Raw genomic sequence first — 15,444 nt, forward strand, 5'->3', positions numbered from 1 at the left:
ATTAATAGAATTTTTTAAGAGTGTGGTATGGTCTTAATAGAACAGAATTTGGTAAGAGTACCAAACCGACAGAGCTGAAGGCTGATGAAGAAATCTATAGACAGCAAAAAAAAAGGAGGAGGGAGAAAGGGGGTGACTCCTTGGGAGGAAAAGGAAAGATCAACAAAGGGATAGCATTTCTGCTCAGGGTGAGTGGAATGATGATTCACAACTGATGACTTAAGAGAAGATAAAGGTACACAGCTATTTTCAATTCTTTCTTCTCTGGCAAGGAGAATTGTCTTTGGACTGGAAATATATTAAGCAGTTGATATCCAAGACAAATAAGGATAGGATAAGATCCCACCAACTGTTTTTGATAAATTAAAGTTACCTGGCCCAGATGAACTTCATCAAAGGGCACTAAATGAAATGGCAAATGTGATTTCTGAGTCATTGTCAAGAAACTTGGACAGGCCATGAAGGAGAGGAAAGATACCACAGAATGGAAGAACAGAAAACATGATGATTTTTTTTAATTGAAGAGAATAGAATTTGACTCTGATTCTTAGGAAAAAACCTAGAATGTATTTGTAATGGGAGAGACAAATAGCAACCTCCTGCCCACCCATACTCCCTCACTGTGGAACATTCCATGGAGCACTGACATTGTGCCCTAGCTATGTCTAAGGAAACATGTGTCTCTGTGTTGAAAGGATCCAATGCTTTGGTATGTTGCAACAAACCCTGAGTGGTTCCTCAGTTCTTCCCTCATTCTAGGAAAGAGGTAAGTGGGTAGGGTACCATATCAGTTAAAATTGAGAGACAGGTTCCAGCTCTCATCTTTTGACCCTTCAATGTGACAAGAAGCTCCCTATTGCTAGATTTTCTGTGAGGGGTTAGGAGAGAAATAGTATCTCTCCCTCCACCATAGCAGCATGGTATCTGCAAGCACATGGAAGCTAAAACTAGAAGAGACCTGGCTACTTTTTCTTCTCCGTGTTTCTCTCCTGAGTACAGGTGACTGAACAGTGATCCTGAAACTAACATTTCCAACATTGGAAGTAGTCTAATGAGTTCAAGAGACTGAAATTCCTATGTCCTTTCCTCAGAGAAGATTGGCAGTTGGAAGAGTATTCAAGTTGGAGAGGATGACTATCAACAAGAGGATGAGACTGACCAGAAGACATAGACCTGGAGGGAATTATTTGGACAGTGCAGAGCCAAGATGAAATGTGAAATTCCAATTCAGCAGTCCTACAAACTGCTTCATGTTCTAATGTCTAAGTCTTAATATCTCATAAGAATATTATATGAGTTGAAGCTCCTTGTTTCTCTGTCAACTCACATTTCTGGGTATTCTGGATATGTGTGTCAAGCATTTATTTTGTGTAAAAGAAATAAACAACTATCTCATACCTGATTCACATTATACATTGAACACTTTTCTATTCCCCATCTAGGGAAAACCCTAGACATGACCCAAAAACTTAAGTAATTTTTCCAGGGCTACTGTTTGAGACCATAAAGAACCAGAGTGTTTAGGGGAAAGAGCCAAACTCCTCTTTTAAAGACTAGGTTCCTCTAAGACTGAACCCATTTTTGCATATATCCAGTTTCAGAACTGAGAAAGACCACTTCAGTAGGAGAGAGGTCCCCATCCCCCTTGAGTCCATCATAGTTCTAATTGATGCATATTTTAAATGGATTATTAGTAAAAATTTAGAAAGGGAAGTAAGACAAAGAACCATCATGGGTTCATCAAGAACATGGAATGCCAGACTAATGTTATTTCATTTTTTAAGGGTAGTCAGCTGGCAGATCAGGGAAATGTCACAGACATAATTTACCTAGATCTTAGTTAAGCATTTCAAAAAGCTTCTCACACTATTTTATAAAATATGCTTTATTGCTATTCTAGGAGGGGGGGCTTACATCACCAAAATTTTCCCCAGTATCCCACCCCAATCCCATTCCTAGAGAGCCAAACCTTATAACAAGTTATATATTTTTTAAAAAGATAAAAATCCATAAAACTGCTTAATGCACAAAAAGTTTAAAAATATGTGGCATGTGCTAGAAGTGGGGTGAGGGTGTCTTCTTATAGGTGTTCTTTGTACCCATGTTTATTCTTTGAAATTTTGTGTCATTTAAAAAGTAGTCACCAAACATTTGATGTCAAATGATCACCAGTAGAGTGCCCCAGGAATCTTGGCTTGACTCTGTGCTGAAATCTTTGTTAACGAATTGAATGAAGGTATAAGTGGCATACTCATCAAATTAGCAAATGACACAAACATGAGAGGGATAGCTAACACAGGGAATGACAAAGTCAGGATTAAAATGATCTCAACAATCTAGAACATTGGCCGAATTCTAATAATGTAGCAACTGGAAACACATACCACTCATTCATCTGTGAATTGATCATTAATTTATGAAATTATGAAATGAGGGCAGGCACACTCATATCTTTGGGTTCTCACTAGGAAGGTCATGATGACAGCAGGAAATAGGGTGGCAATCACACTTAGGCACAGAGGATATGGGAGCGAACAGTACAGAAAGTACCAAAGACAAGCAGTGAAAGGGGTCCAGAGGCAGATGGCGTGGGGACAGGGGATGGGTTGCTGAAAGCAAACAGTGTGAGGAAGAGTCACTTATATAACTACAGATTGAGGCTGGGAGCACTAGAGCAGAATGGACCCATAGGAGATGAAAAAGTCTTTAGGGCAGGGGGGAAAGGGGGTACACAAGAGTTAAGATCCCATTTTTATAAAGTTTTGGGGAAGAACAAACCACCTCTTATCTGTGCCACCTCTGAATTAATTCATTAACATATCCAAATCATTTTGAAGTTGTCAGCAAAACTTTAAAGTTAACAGATCCATATCATCTCAAAATTATCAGAACTATTTGGTGATCAGCTGGTCTTTACAGTGGAGCTCTAGAATTTATCTGGGATTTTCGTATCATAGGACCAAAAGACCCTGCCAGCAAAATCTAGGTAGCTTTCCCTGATTCAGCACCTTTATTAGCAGGATGTGATTTCTGGTTAACATGTAAAATAATTTGTAAATTATGCTCCTTTGATGTATATGTACAAAAATATTTCTAGTCCTCTTTTTGTAGTGGCAAAGAATTGGAAATTGAGGGGATTCCCATCAATTGGCAAATGGTTCATGAGGTGTGGCATATAATTTTGATGGAATACTATACTGCTGTAAGAAATGATGAGCAGGATGATTTCAGAAAACCTGAGAAGACTTATATGAACTGATGCAAAGTGAAGTGAGCAGAACCAGAACAGCATTGTATACAGTAATAGCAATATTGCATTGCAATATTGTGAGAGACTTAGCTACACTGATCAATACAATGATACAATTCCAAAGGACTTGTGATGAAAAATGCCATCCACCTCCAGAGAGAGAACTGATGAACTTTGAGTGCAGATTGAAGCATACTTTTTTTACTTTCATTATGTTTCTTGCCCTTTATTTTTTTTGCAACATAGATACTATAGAAAGATATTTTGCACAACTTCATATGTATAATTTACATATTACTTGCTTTCTCAATGAGCAGGAGGGAGGGAGAGAATTTGGAACTCACAATTAAAAAGAATGAATTTTAATTTTTTGAAACAGAAAGTTCAGAGAGAAAAAAATATGCACCCTTTGATCTTTAGGACAGTTTTTGCATAATTTCAGATTCTTTTTTGCAATCTTATTTCTGACTATTGCTACTTACAAACTTACTATACTGTTTAGGAAGCAGTGGGTGCTCAGGGAAACCAGAACAAAACAGAATTTTAACACAGCCAGAAAAGCTATCCCAGTTTCAAGATACTCTGAATCTATAGCCACTTAAAACTACAGCTCATTATATATTTATTTTTACTAATCAGGGGAAGGACACAAGTTCAAAGCAAAAATATTTAATGAACAAGCATAGTAAGAAAAGTAGTAATAGAACATTTCCCCCATAAGTCTTCAGCATTTTCTCCCACAAATGTACACACCATTAATGAGACAAAGGATGCATATAGAGAATGTGTGCAGCCAAGGCGCATGTCATAGGAATAAGTTGCATCCCCGAACCTGCATGACTCTGATGTCCTCTGATGTCTCAGGGCTCTCCCTGGGCATTGTTTGCTCCTGAATCTGCCCCTGGGCTTCTTGTCGGGGCAGCACCTATTTCTTACTGGCTAGTTTTCTCTCTTTAACCAAATTCCAAAGTCAATCAATCAAGGAATAGATATTCTCCAGAGAAGCTCCTTAACTTGTAATAAGAAGCTCAGCCTACTCACCATCATTAGATTTCTTTGATACTGACCTCCTATATGTGTTATTCATGCTGTGCTCAAAAAATCTTTCCCTTTTCAAGAAAATCTTGAGCTACATTTCTATATCTGTGGGGGAAGGTGGGAGGCAATAGTAATCAATTTCCAATTATTCTCCTCAACTTGGACACTGGACAGCGACCCTCATTTAGACAGTTCCAATAACACAGAGAGTGTCATGTGTAACCCCCTTGTATGTTTCAGAAAGTCCCTCAATCTCCCCAAACTATCCCTGGCATCCAGCAGCAATCTCAGTGTTCTTGTCTCCCTGCGAGGAGCTAAGTTTATCATCGTACACCGGTATTCCAAGTCTCGGACAGATATGGTACTCATTTTAGCTTAAATCATTCTCACAGTGTTCACAGCAATGCAACAAATATCCATGCTTAGATACACCACCATTCAAAAGTTTTCTTAAAGCAACTGCTTTGACCTTAAAAAAAATGTTAGAAAACTGCTGTCCAATCACAGTCTAAAAACAAAATTAGCCAGTGGATTTTGGCAACACTAAAGCTCCAACTACAATGGAAATCCTGAAGGAGTTCCTACAATGCAGCACCAAGGGGCATTTCCTTCATAAGTGACTCTCCCAGAAAAGCTAGACCGAGTTCAAAGTACTCAGTAGGTCTACAGCCACTTGAAACCGTAAGTTAGGAGCCTCTTTTGATCCATCTACACTTACTAATTAGCCAAAGAATGCAATTTTGAAAGGCATTTAATGAAATAACATTCTAAGAAAAACAATAATAGATCATTCCTCCTATAAGCATGGAGTACTTCCCCACAAATACACACACAGTTAATGGAAAGAATTAAAACATATAGAGATTACACAAGCTAACACCTTATGGGACACCTGTGTCCAGGATACATCTATAGAGGAAAAACTCATGCTTATAATAATGCACAGCCTCTGATATTTTTGGTGATGTCATCATGCTGTTCTTCCTAGGCCTACATCTGATTCACATGTTGGGTCATCATTATCAATCAATAAGCATTTATTAATTACTTACTATGTGCCAGGCACTGTGCTAAGTACAGTGGGGCTACAAAAAGAGGCAAAAATACCACTCCCACCCTCTACATGTATATTATTATGTACTTACCAGATATATACAGGGCATATGAAAGATAACCTTAGAGGGAAAGCACTAGCAGTGGGAGGGAAGAAATAAAAAAGGTCTGCTGCATAAGGTAGGATTTAAGCTAAGTCTTGAAGGATGCCAAGGAAGCCAAGAGGTGGTGAGGAGGGAGAGAATTCTAGTGTAGCCAGAATGGACTTTGTTTTCTTTGAATGACTCAGCTCGCCTCGTTGAGCTTCCCTGGACGCTGGGGCTTGCTCTTCCGGGGCAGGACCAGAGCTTCCTGTGTGATGAGTCGTGGCGCTGGCTGAGGGGAGGTGTGTTAATGTGGTCTACGCTGGGGGAGGGGCCAAGTCAAGAACCAATCAGCCCTGGTCGTTCAGGCGGCGCTTGATGATGTCAAAAACTCTATAAGAGGGGAGAGGACAGCTTGAAGATCCTCCTTTCCTTTTCTGGTTGGAGCCAGAGACACCTACAGCCAAAGCTGAGCTGCCGGTAGCAGAGCTGACTAGAGACTAGTGGGTAATCTTCTTACCATAGAGGGGAAGCATGTATACGATTTTGCCTTATACCATCTCGCTTCTCTGTGGCCTTTTGGTTACCCTTATAAGGCGGACTTATTGGGCCTGGAAGCTTTTGATGAAAATATCAAAATGGGGATGCTGGTTTGTAGGCTTGTTATTGTGTAGTGTAAATACATGCTTTAGTTCTCCTGCCTTCTGCCTAGAGAATTCCTTATATCCTGCGGTTCCGGACCTTTTAGGCACATATGAGATTCTCTTTGAAATCATAAATTCTGCCTTCCTAATATATCTAGGAATGGGAGAAAGTAACAAGGTATAGAGTCAGAAGATGTAGCATAGTGTTTAAATAGTCTGTGTAGTGGGTCATTGTAATGACAAGCAAAGTGGGACTTCCTGATGTTTTTTCTGTTGGAGAGCATTTTCAGCACTAAGGTAATCAAGTGCCTTTGATTGAGCCTTGCCGTTGTTTGAATCAAGTCTTTGATGACCTGCTTAAGTCGCAAGAAAGCCTAAGCCACGTGAGTTCAAGTCACATGGTTGTGACACCCTCTGTGGGCTAACCCTGAAGAAGTGTATATATATGCTGAGGTTAGCATTTTGCTGGGGGCTCACTCACTGGAAGAGTATTGGTGTGATTTGACTAGATAAGACTCTGAGTAGCCATTAAGGAGCCTCTCAGCTTTGAAAACCCAGATGTTGGTGCTTCTCTCTCTGGTAACTATGTGTGTATTGCTATGGACAGACGGTTAGAAGCCCTGTCTGCTGATTTGCGTTATTTGCTCTGTTTATATAATTTCTGCTTGTAATTTCTGTTTGTGTCTTCTCTGAAGTTTGGGGTGCTGACTTTTTCCCGTGAACTAAGTGAATAATGTAGGTATGTTTAATTAAAGTGAGATTGTAAACCCTTTAAAGTGTCTTTCCTTAGAAAAGCTGATCAAAGAACCTATACTAGCAGCCCTCTGGTGTGCTGGTGCTGTTGGTCTTATACCTCCACAGAACCTGATAGTAACATTGTTGTTACAGTCATAGAGTATAGAAGGGTAGTAGAGTATAAGACTAGGAAGGTAGCATGACCCATGTAAGCTCTGGGGCTTCTTTATCCCAGCTCTGACATGTTCACAGGTGAGTAGGTTCCCAAAACTAAGCTGGCTATATCTCTTCCTTAGGGTTGTAGGATTAACCCTGAGGGGATATTCTCTAAAGCCATCAGCTCACCCATCACTAGTATGTTTCCCCATAAGATTATCAGTTGAGAATCATTTAGTCAGGTAGCCTTACATAACTTTAAGAAAAGGATATTTATTAAGGTGCTACAGTAAAAATATTTAGTCAAAAAAGCAAAATCCATCTCCTTCCACCCCACGGTCTGTAACACTTTCTCACAAGTATATATGGAGGCCAAGGGAAACGGGGTTCAAACTTAGCACATATGACAAATAAGTAAATCGTTGTGGCTTGGAAGGCCTCTCTCCTATTCATGGAGTGCTCAAAAAGTTCACCTTGGGCATGGTGTAGTTTCTTTGCTGGACTCCCTTGTCATGTTAATGGGATAGGAAGATCTTCCCCGTCCATTAATAGATTTATGTGACCTGCTCTGAGTTCTGGCCCAGCTCATAGCTGTGATACATCTCGAGTCACAGAGCCCATTGGGGGAGGGAAGCTTGCTTAGGTGAGGCTTGCCTATAGGTAGGCTTTCACACCTTTTGCTAAATTCTAATTAGGCACTGAGTCACCAGGGTTGTGATGCCTTCTGGCTCTGAGAAGTGTATGTATACTCTGATTTGATATTTTGCTTTGGGGGTTCACTTAGGAGAAGGATCTTTTGATTTCCTGGTCAAGACTCTGAGTAGCCATATGTCCAGCCCCACCCCCCATGCTCTGGTGTAAAGGCTCTCTCGATCCAGTGGTGTATGTAAAGTATATAGCAATATTTTGATTCAGGTAGTCAAAGCTCTGTCTGTTGGTCTTTATGCTAATTTCTCTGCTTGTATTTTCTCTGATCTTCGGGGTGCTGACCCTTCCCCTGAACTAGTGAATGTAATTAAGAGTAGCATTGTTAACCCCTTTTTGAGCAGTCTTTTCTAGAAAAGCAGATTAAAGAACCTGTGCTAGCAGGCCATCCTGGGTATGCTAGAGTGCTTGCTGTTACATCCCTGTAGACCTTAAGTCCAGTCTGTCCTTGGCAGACCCTACCATCAGTTGATCTGGGCTCCTATGAGACATCCATCAGATCCTTTGAGGTTGGAAGGTCCTCTGGTCAAAGAAGTGGAAGGAGACCTGATTGAACTGGAATCACTCCTTCACACCCCAACCCACCCCCCAGGTGATTCCTTCTTGGTATGCTAAAAAGCCACAGCTACAATTTCTGGAAACGTTCCCCAATCCCTCAGTGGATTGGAACAGACCTCTTATCTAACATCATTTTACTTCCTCAAATAACTTTTCCAAATTAGTCTAAGGTTTTTGGATTGATTGAATGATTGAAATATATTTTTTACCACATTTTATACCAAGCTAAAAATAGGACAGGGTGGTTTCAACTGCAGCCTTCCATTAGGAAGGGATCAGATTGCAAAGGACTTTAAATGCCGAAGAGAGCATTTTTAGAAAGAAGTCTTTGACTTCTCTAAGACTCCTCTGATGGAGTTACCTCTTCCACACCCAGTTTCTCTTTTCCTCTCTCAGGCTTTTCTTCGTGCTACACTCAGAGATTTCCAGCTGCATCCCTCAGCAAAGGTGCTACCTTATTTCCATAAGAAGTGACTTGGACTTTGTCATCTCTCTTTTAGCTTTGGGCCCAGATCCTAAACTTCAGCTCTTTTAAGAAACCAGGCCTTTCATAAACCTTGTCATCAGACTAGGGAAATGCAGCTTCCTCCATTTGAATCCTTTGTTCCAAAAGCCTACCCTTCTTATGTATGTATAGTCAGCAACAAACCTCTTTGAGCTGCCCTACTAAAACATGAAATTTAATAGGGATAAATATGAAGTCTTACATTTGGGTTCAAAATATCATTTCACGAGTATAAAATGGAGAGGAAAAATGAATAGCTGTTGGACAGAAAAAGTTACAGTTGTTTTACTGGACTGCAAGTTCAATTTAAGTCTACAGTGTCACATGGTAGCCAAGAACTAATGCAGTCATACACTGCATTCAGAGAATGTTCAAAGAAGCAAGTGTCCAGGACCGGAGAGGTGGGAATCCCATTGGACCCTGCCTCAGTCAGACTATATCTGAAGTATTATTTTTATTTCTGGGCAACTTTGGGAAGGATACTGATAAGTTGAAGAGTATATAAAGCAGGGGTAAGTAAATTATGGCCCTAAGGGCCAAATTCAGTCAGCAGCCTAGTTTTATTGTATTTTAAAATGTAAAAACCATCCTTAACTCCCTGGAAATACAAAAACAGGTTTCTGGCTGTAGTTTTCTGACCCTGACTTAGAGGGAGACAATCAGGATAGTTCATGTTATGAAAATAGGTTGGAGGAACTGGGGGTGTTTCGAATAATTAGGGGGACTACTCTCAAGTTTTTGGTGGTTTGCCATGTGAGAAATGAATTAGACTTACTCTGCCGTTCAGAAAAAGAATTTACAAAGAGGCAAATTTGTGCTTGTTATAACATAAAACTTCTAAATAATTCAAGCTATCAAAAGTGGAACAGATCATTTTGGAAGGTAGTAGGTTCTCCATCACTGTAAGTCTTCAAGGAATGGGTAGATGATCGTTTGTTGAATATGATATAGAGTGGATTTTTCTTCAGGTATAAGCTGGATAAGACCATTCCATGTTCCTTCCAACTCTGAAATCCTATGATTCTATAATAGTCTAGAGTACCAGATGACTATTTGGGGCCATAGCAACTTATGAAGATCATATACTGAGATATAGAAGGCTGATTAGCAGAATGAGCATTCATATCAATAAGCAAAAGTATCTATTGAAATATTGAAGGATAATGATAGATATCTCGAATACACATGACAAATTATGTAATGTCATTGTGATGACTGAAGTAGTCTTTCCAGGCTGCTCTAGACACAGATAATCTCTCTCATCTCTGAATCTATACTCTACTCTTTACAATTTAGTAACTATAAGTTGTCCTTCATTATGCCATTATCATTTCATGTGCATTAATCTGGATTCCATAGAGAGAATTTGTACATTTCTTTTGTAAGGGTTATAAGGAACTATGTCATATAGTTCTATAGTATTGCTCTAACATGGTTCTGGATAATAACAGGCACTAAATATATATGTGTGTTGATTTATAAACAGATGAAAATTATGAAAATAATAATATTAATAGAAATAATCATAAAATAACTATGTAACAAATCCAAAAATATATACCGTACATAAAAAAATCAAAAGATCCATTGGTGATAATGGTAAGATATAAAAGATAAAAAGGAGTATTAAATTTAAGATATCTGAAAAATATAATCAGATACATGTTTTCCCTCAAAACACTAGCATTTGTGCCCTTCCTAGGCCTAGGAAAGCTTCTGAAGCATGCCCACCATTAATAACCCACAGGAGCTGAGAACCCATCAATGTCTTGACAGGTTTTGTTTAGAGGAGCAAGTCTCTATCAAATATATACTGATACTTCATGGAAAGTTCACATATTTATGAGCTTTTAGAGTTCTTCAATTCTTCCAGAGACCCTGCATAAACAGGATCCCTTTAGAGATTTCTGGCAATTACCAATTCTCAATGAGCGGAACTCATTTATTTTAAGTACTTCCTTCCTAAAAATAGCATCATGGTTCTTCACCTTCCCAACTTAGCCAGGACAAGAAAAGAAAGAACAATTTTTAAAGCACCTCCTTTACCTCTTCCAAGACAGGTAAGTATATTTACTCTTTCTACTGGTATACTAAACATGCCATTTCACATTTAAAACAGCTCAACAAAAATACTACTTCCTTTGTGTGCCCCATTCCAGGATCAAACTGCTCTCACCATCCGTAAATTCCTTCTTGTATCTAACCAAAGTATTACATACTTACTGGTTCATAGAATGCTTAGGAAAGACATACTTAAGCCACAGTAATGGACCTGAGTGAATCATCCAGCTATCGAATTGTTTCCAAGTGGACACCTAGGAGAAGCAGGATAGATTCGAAAAGAAGCCTTACAAATGTGGTAGTAGAATTTCTCTGAAGATTCCATTGTTTTCCTGCCTTGAGAGAGATAATTCTGGCTTCTTTAGCCACAGACCTGATTATTGTGCTCCTTGGGTTGCATTTGTATATACGCACACTGCTTAAATCAACAATTCTCAAACCAAACACTACACTTGATTAAAACAAGAGGAAAGAAGCTAAGATCAAAGTTATCCAAGATCACACTATGAGATCTACATCAGAATCTAGTGGAACATACTTCACATAATATATCCACAATATGATTCTCTCTATCTCTCTCTGATTCTGTCTCAGTCTCTTAGTCTCTTTATTTCTGTGTCTCTATCATTCTCTCTCTCCCTTACCAAATTCTTCTGGTTCTTGAATTGAATTCATAATTGCTCTTTAAGGATTTTTGTGAAGCTCCATAACCTGCTTTTGGAAAATGGAAACAAATTTTTGCAAGACCAAGCTGGAATAGTTCTACAATAACACAGGACATTTCTCATACATCCCAACTATGGTAAGAGGAATACCAATGATATCTATGTTTTTCTATTTTGAAAATATATAGACATATATGTAATACATACATGTATAATAATAAATAAATTATATATTTAACATATTAATATCAAATACATTTGATATAGTAGATGGATTATATGCAAAGAGAGTGAAACAGAAAGAGTGAAACAGGGTTTTCTACTTTTTGTTGTTTTGGAAAAGCTAATGTTGTGGTTTTTGGCTTGGGGTTTAATGAAGAACTCACAAGGCATTTGGCTCTCTCATTGCCTGAAAGTAGGCTTGCAGGCACAATCAGAAGGATTTACCCTCTATTCCTTTATTTTGTAGGGGTCTCACCCTCTCTGTCATGTCCCTTCTTGCATTCATGCATCCTTATCTATCTCTCTGTCACCTCCTTATCCTGGTTGCCTTCTTTGTTGGATCTCTCTCATTTTCTTCTGATGGCTGAGATATTCAAAACCCCCTTTGATCTTTCTAGCTAACCAGACGTATAAAAATTGGTCCAATGGACCCCTAAAAACAAGGTCTCTACTGTTCTCTACTATCAACCCAAAGATAATTTCCCTGACACTTTCAATTTCTTCTTTGGTACACAATTTTCTATGTGTGCACATGTGAGTGTGTTATTACTCCCTTTTTCCCTCATATAGACAAACTCTCTCATTGGGCCATGTGCAAATATTACACCTCTCATTCTGCGCCCTAAGTCTAACACCTCTCTATCAGGAGATGGACAGAATGCTTCATCATTTGTCCTCTGAAATCATGGATGGTCATTGTGTTGGTCAGAGTTCTTATAGTTTTCAAAGTTGCTTAGATTTATAATGTTTTTACTATATAAATTGTTCTCTTGATTCTACTTATCTCATACTAAACCAGTTTATACAAATATGTATTTATCTATATATACCTATATGTATATATAAAAATATGTATATATAGCTTATATATACATATTTATATATGTATTTTTACACATAGAAAAGTTTAGATGTATAAAGACCATGTATGTGTTATATACATAGAAGGCTAAATGTACGTATGTATGTGTATATCTGTGTCATACATATATAGGTGTATGTGTGTATATATGTGTTATATATATACGTATATGTATATATCTATGTATATATATTGGTACATATCCCCTAGCTTTATTCATCTCCCTTTTGTGTCTACATTCATATCTTTTGTGCCTGACTATTGTATTACTCTTAGAAGTTGTTAAAACTTCTTCATACAAAGTAGTTATCAGATTCCCATTTTGATGAACAATAATTTGCACATTTGTCTGAATTAAAAGTTCTCCAGTATGATCAATATATATTTTATTTCTGTATACTTCATAAATTTGCTCTCTTGTTTCCACAGAAAAACCTACGAGAGTCTCACTTGAATACAATCTGCTAATATACACTCTCACTAAAGATAAAAATTTCTAAATTCATGAAATTTTTGGAACATGTGTTAGAGAATCACGTCCATGGGAATTATTTTGGTATTGACTTGTGTGACATACACAATGATCATTGTAACGGATGCCACTCCAAGCTCTATGACCATTTAAACAAGCTCCCTCCCCCTAACATGACCAGTGTGAGAAAATAAAATGTACCATCCAGATATTCAAGGTCTGATATGTTTCTCCTAGAATCTCAGACAAACAATCTGGAGTCTCAATTTAGAGGCTGGGTATGCCACCCTCTGCTTTTCTTAAGCATTCATTCTTTCTTTTTTCCATAAATCAAAATTCATGACCCTTACTCTCTAAGAGTGAACACAACCTTCCTGGGCTCTCCATTTTCTAGATATGCGCGCGCACACACACACACACACACACTACCACCACCACCACAATTCACATACCCTGACAATTCGAGTTGTTTTTGTTCAATCGTTTAATCGTATCTGATTCTTCCTAACCTCATGGACCACAGCACACCAAACCTTTCTAGCCTCCACTGTCTCCTGAAGTCTGTCCAAGCTCATATCTGTTGCTTCCATGACACTATCTATCCATCTCATCCTCTGCCATGCCCTTTTCCTTTTGCCTTCAATCTTTCCCAATATCAGGGTCTTTTTCAAGAGTTCCATCTTCTTTTTTAAGCTTCAGTTTCAGTGTTTAACCTTCCAGTAAATAATCTAAATTACTTTAAATATTGACTGGTTAGATCTCTTTGCTTTCCAAGGGACTCTCAAAAGTGTTCACCACCACAATTTAAAAGCATCAGTTCCACAGCACTCAGATTTCCTTATAGTCTAATGCTCATGTCCATACATTGCTATTGGAAAAACCATAGCTTTGACTCCATGGACCTTTGTCAGCAAGGTGATGTCTCTGCTTTTTAGTATGCTGTCCAGAATTGCCATCGCTTTTCTGCCAAGGAGCAAGCATCTTTTAACTTTATGACTACAGTCACTCTCTGAAGTGGTCTTTGAGCCCAAGAAAATAAAATCTGACACTGCCTCCATTTTTTCTCTCTATTTGCTAGGAAGTGATGGAGCCAGTTGCCAAGATATTCGTTTTTGGTTTTGTTTTGATTTTTATGTTAAGCTTCAAACCAGCTTTTACACTCTCCTCTTTCACTCTCATCAAGATGCTTCTTAATTCTTATTCACTTTCTACCACCAAAGTGGTATCATTTGCATATCTGAGATTGTTAGTATTTCTCCCTGCAGTCTTGATTCTGGCTTTTGATTCATCCATTTTAGCATTTTGCATGATGTACTCTGTATATAAGTTAAATATATAAGGTGACAATTGTGCTCATTTCATAGACCAGCAAGGTTATGCTTAAGATTCTGCAGTCTAGACTTCAGCAATATGTGAACTTAGAATTACCAGAAGAGCAGGCTGGTTTTCATAGAGTCAGAGGAACTAGAGACCAAATTGCCAACATTTTTTTGGATTATGGAGAAAGCAAGGGGGTTCCAGAAAAAAAAATCTATTTCTGCTTTGTTGACTACACTAAGCCTTTGACTGTGTGACTCGCAATAAAATATGGCAAGTTCTCAAAGACATAGATCATCTCACTTGTCTACTGAGGAATCTGTACGTGGACCAAGAAGCAACAGTTAAAATTGAATATGAAGCAACTGATTGGTTTAAGATTGGAAGAGGAGTGTGACAAGGCTGGATATTGTCACTTTACTCCCATCTAAACACATTCACAGAATTATATTCATATTCAACTCTAGGTTTTTTTTCTCTTATTAAATTTTTTTAATTAATTAAAATCTATCTTCTCTCCTTCCAACACTCAACCCCATTGAGAAAAATTCCTTGTAACAAATATACACTGTCAAGCAAAAATCCTTCTTCATTGTCCATGTTCAAAAAATATTTTTCTCATTCTGCATCTTGAGTTCAACACCACTCTGTCAGGAGATGAACAGAATGCTTCATCATTTGTCCTGTAGAATCATGGATGGTCATTGTGTTGGTCACAGTTCTTACAATTTTCAAAGTTGTTTGGATTTACAGTGTTTTTATTATATAAATTATTTTGGTTCTACTCATTTCATTCTTAATCATTTTATACAAGTTTTCAAAATTCTTCATTTTTATATTATTGATGTTATTATATAAACTGTTCTTCTGGTTTTGTTTATATCATTCTGTATCAGTTCATACAAGTCTTTGCATGTCTCTTTGAAAATATCTATCTCTATTGTTACAGCACAGTAGTATTTCATAACATTCATAGCCCACAATTTGTCTAGCCATTCTCCAGTTGATGGGCAGCCTCACCAAATGCCCAGATGATAAGCAGTTTCCAGTTTTTCATCACCACACAATACTGGTTTTCTCTCTTGTTTGCTTTCCTATTCTTTGTACCACTCAATCTA

This window comes from Trichosurus vulpecula, chromosome 1 (genome assembly GCF_011100635.1).
Source record: "Trichosurus vulpecula isolate mTriVul1 chromosome 1, mTriVul1.pri, whole genome shotgun sequence".
NCBI classification, from domain to species: domain Eukaryota; kingdom Metazoa; phylum Chordata; class Mammalia; order Diprotodontia; family Phalangeridae; genus Trichosurus; species Trichosurus vulpecula.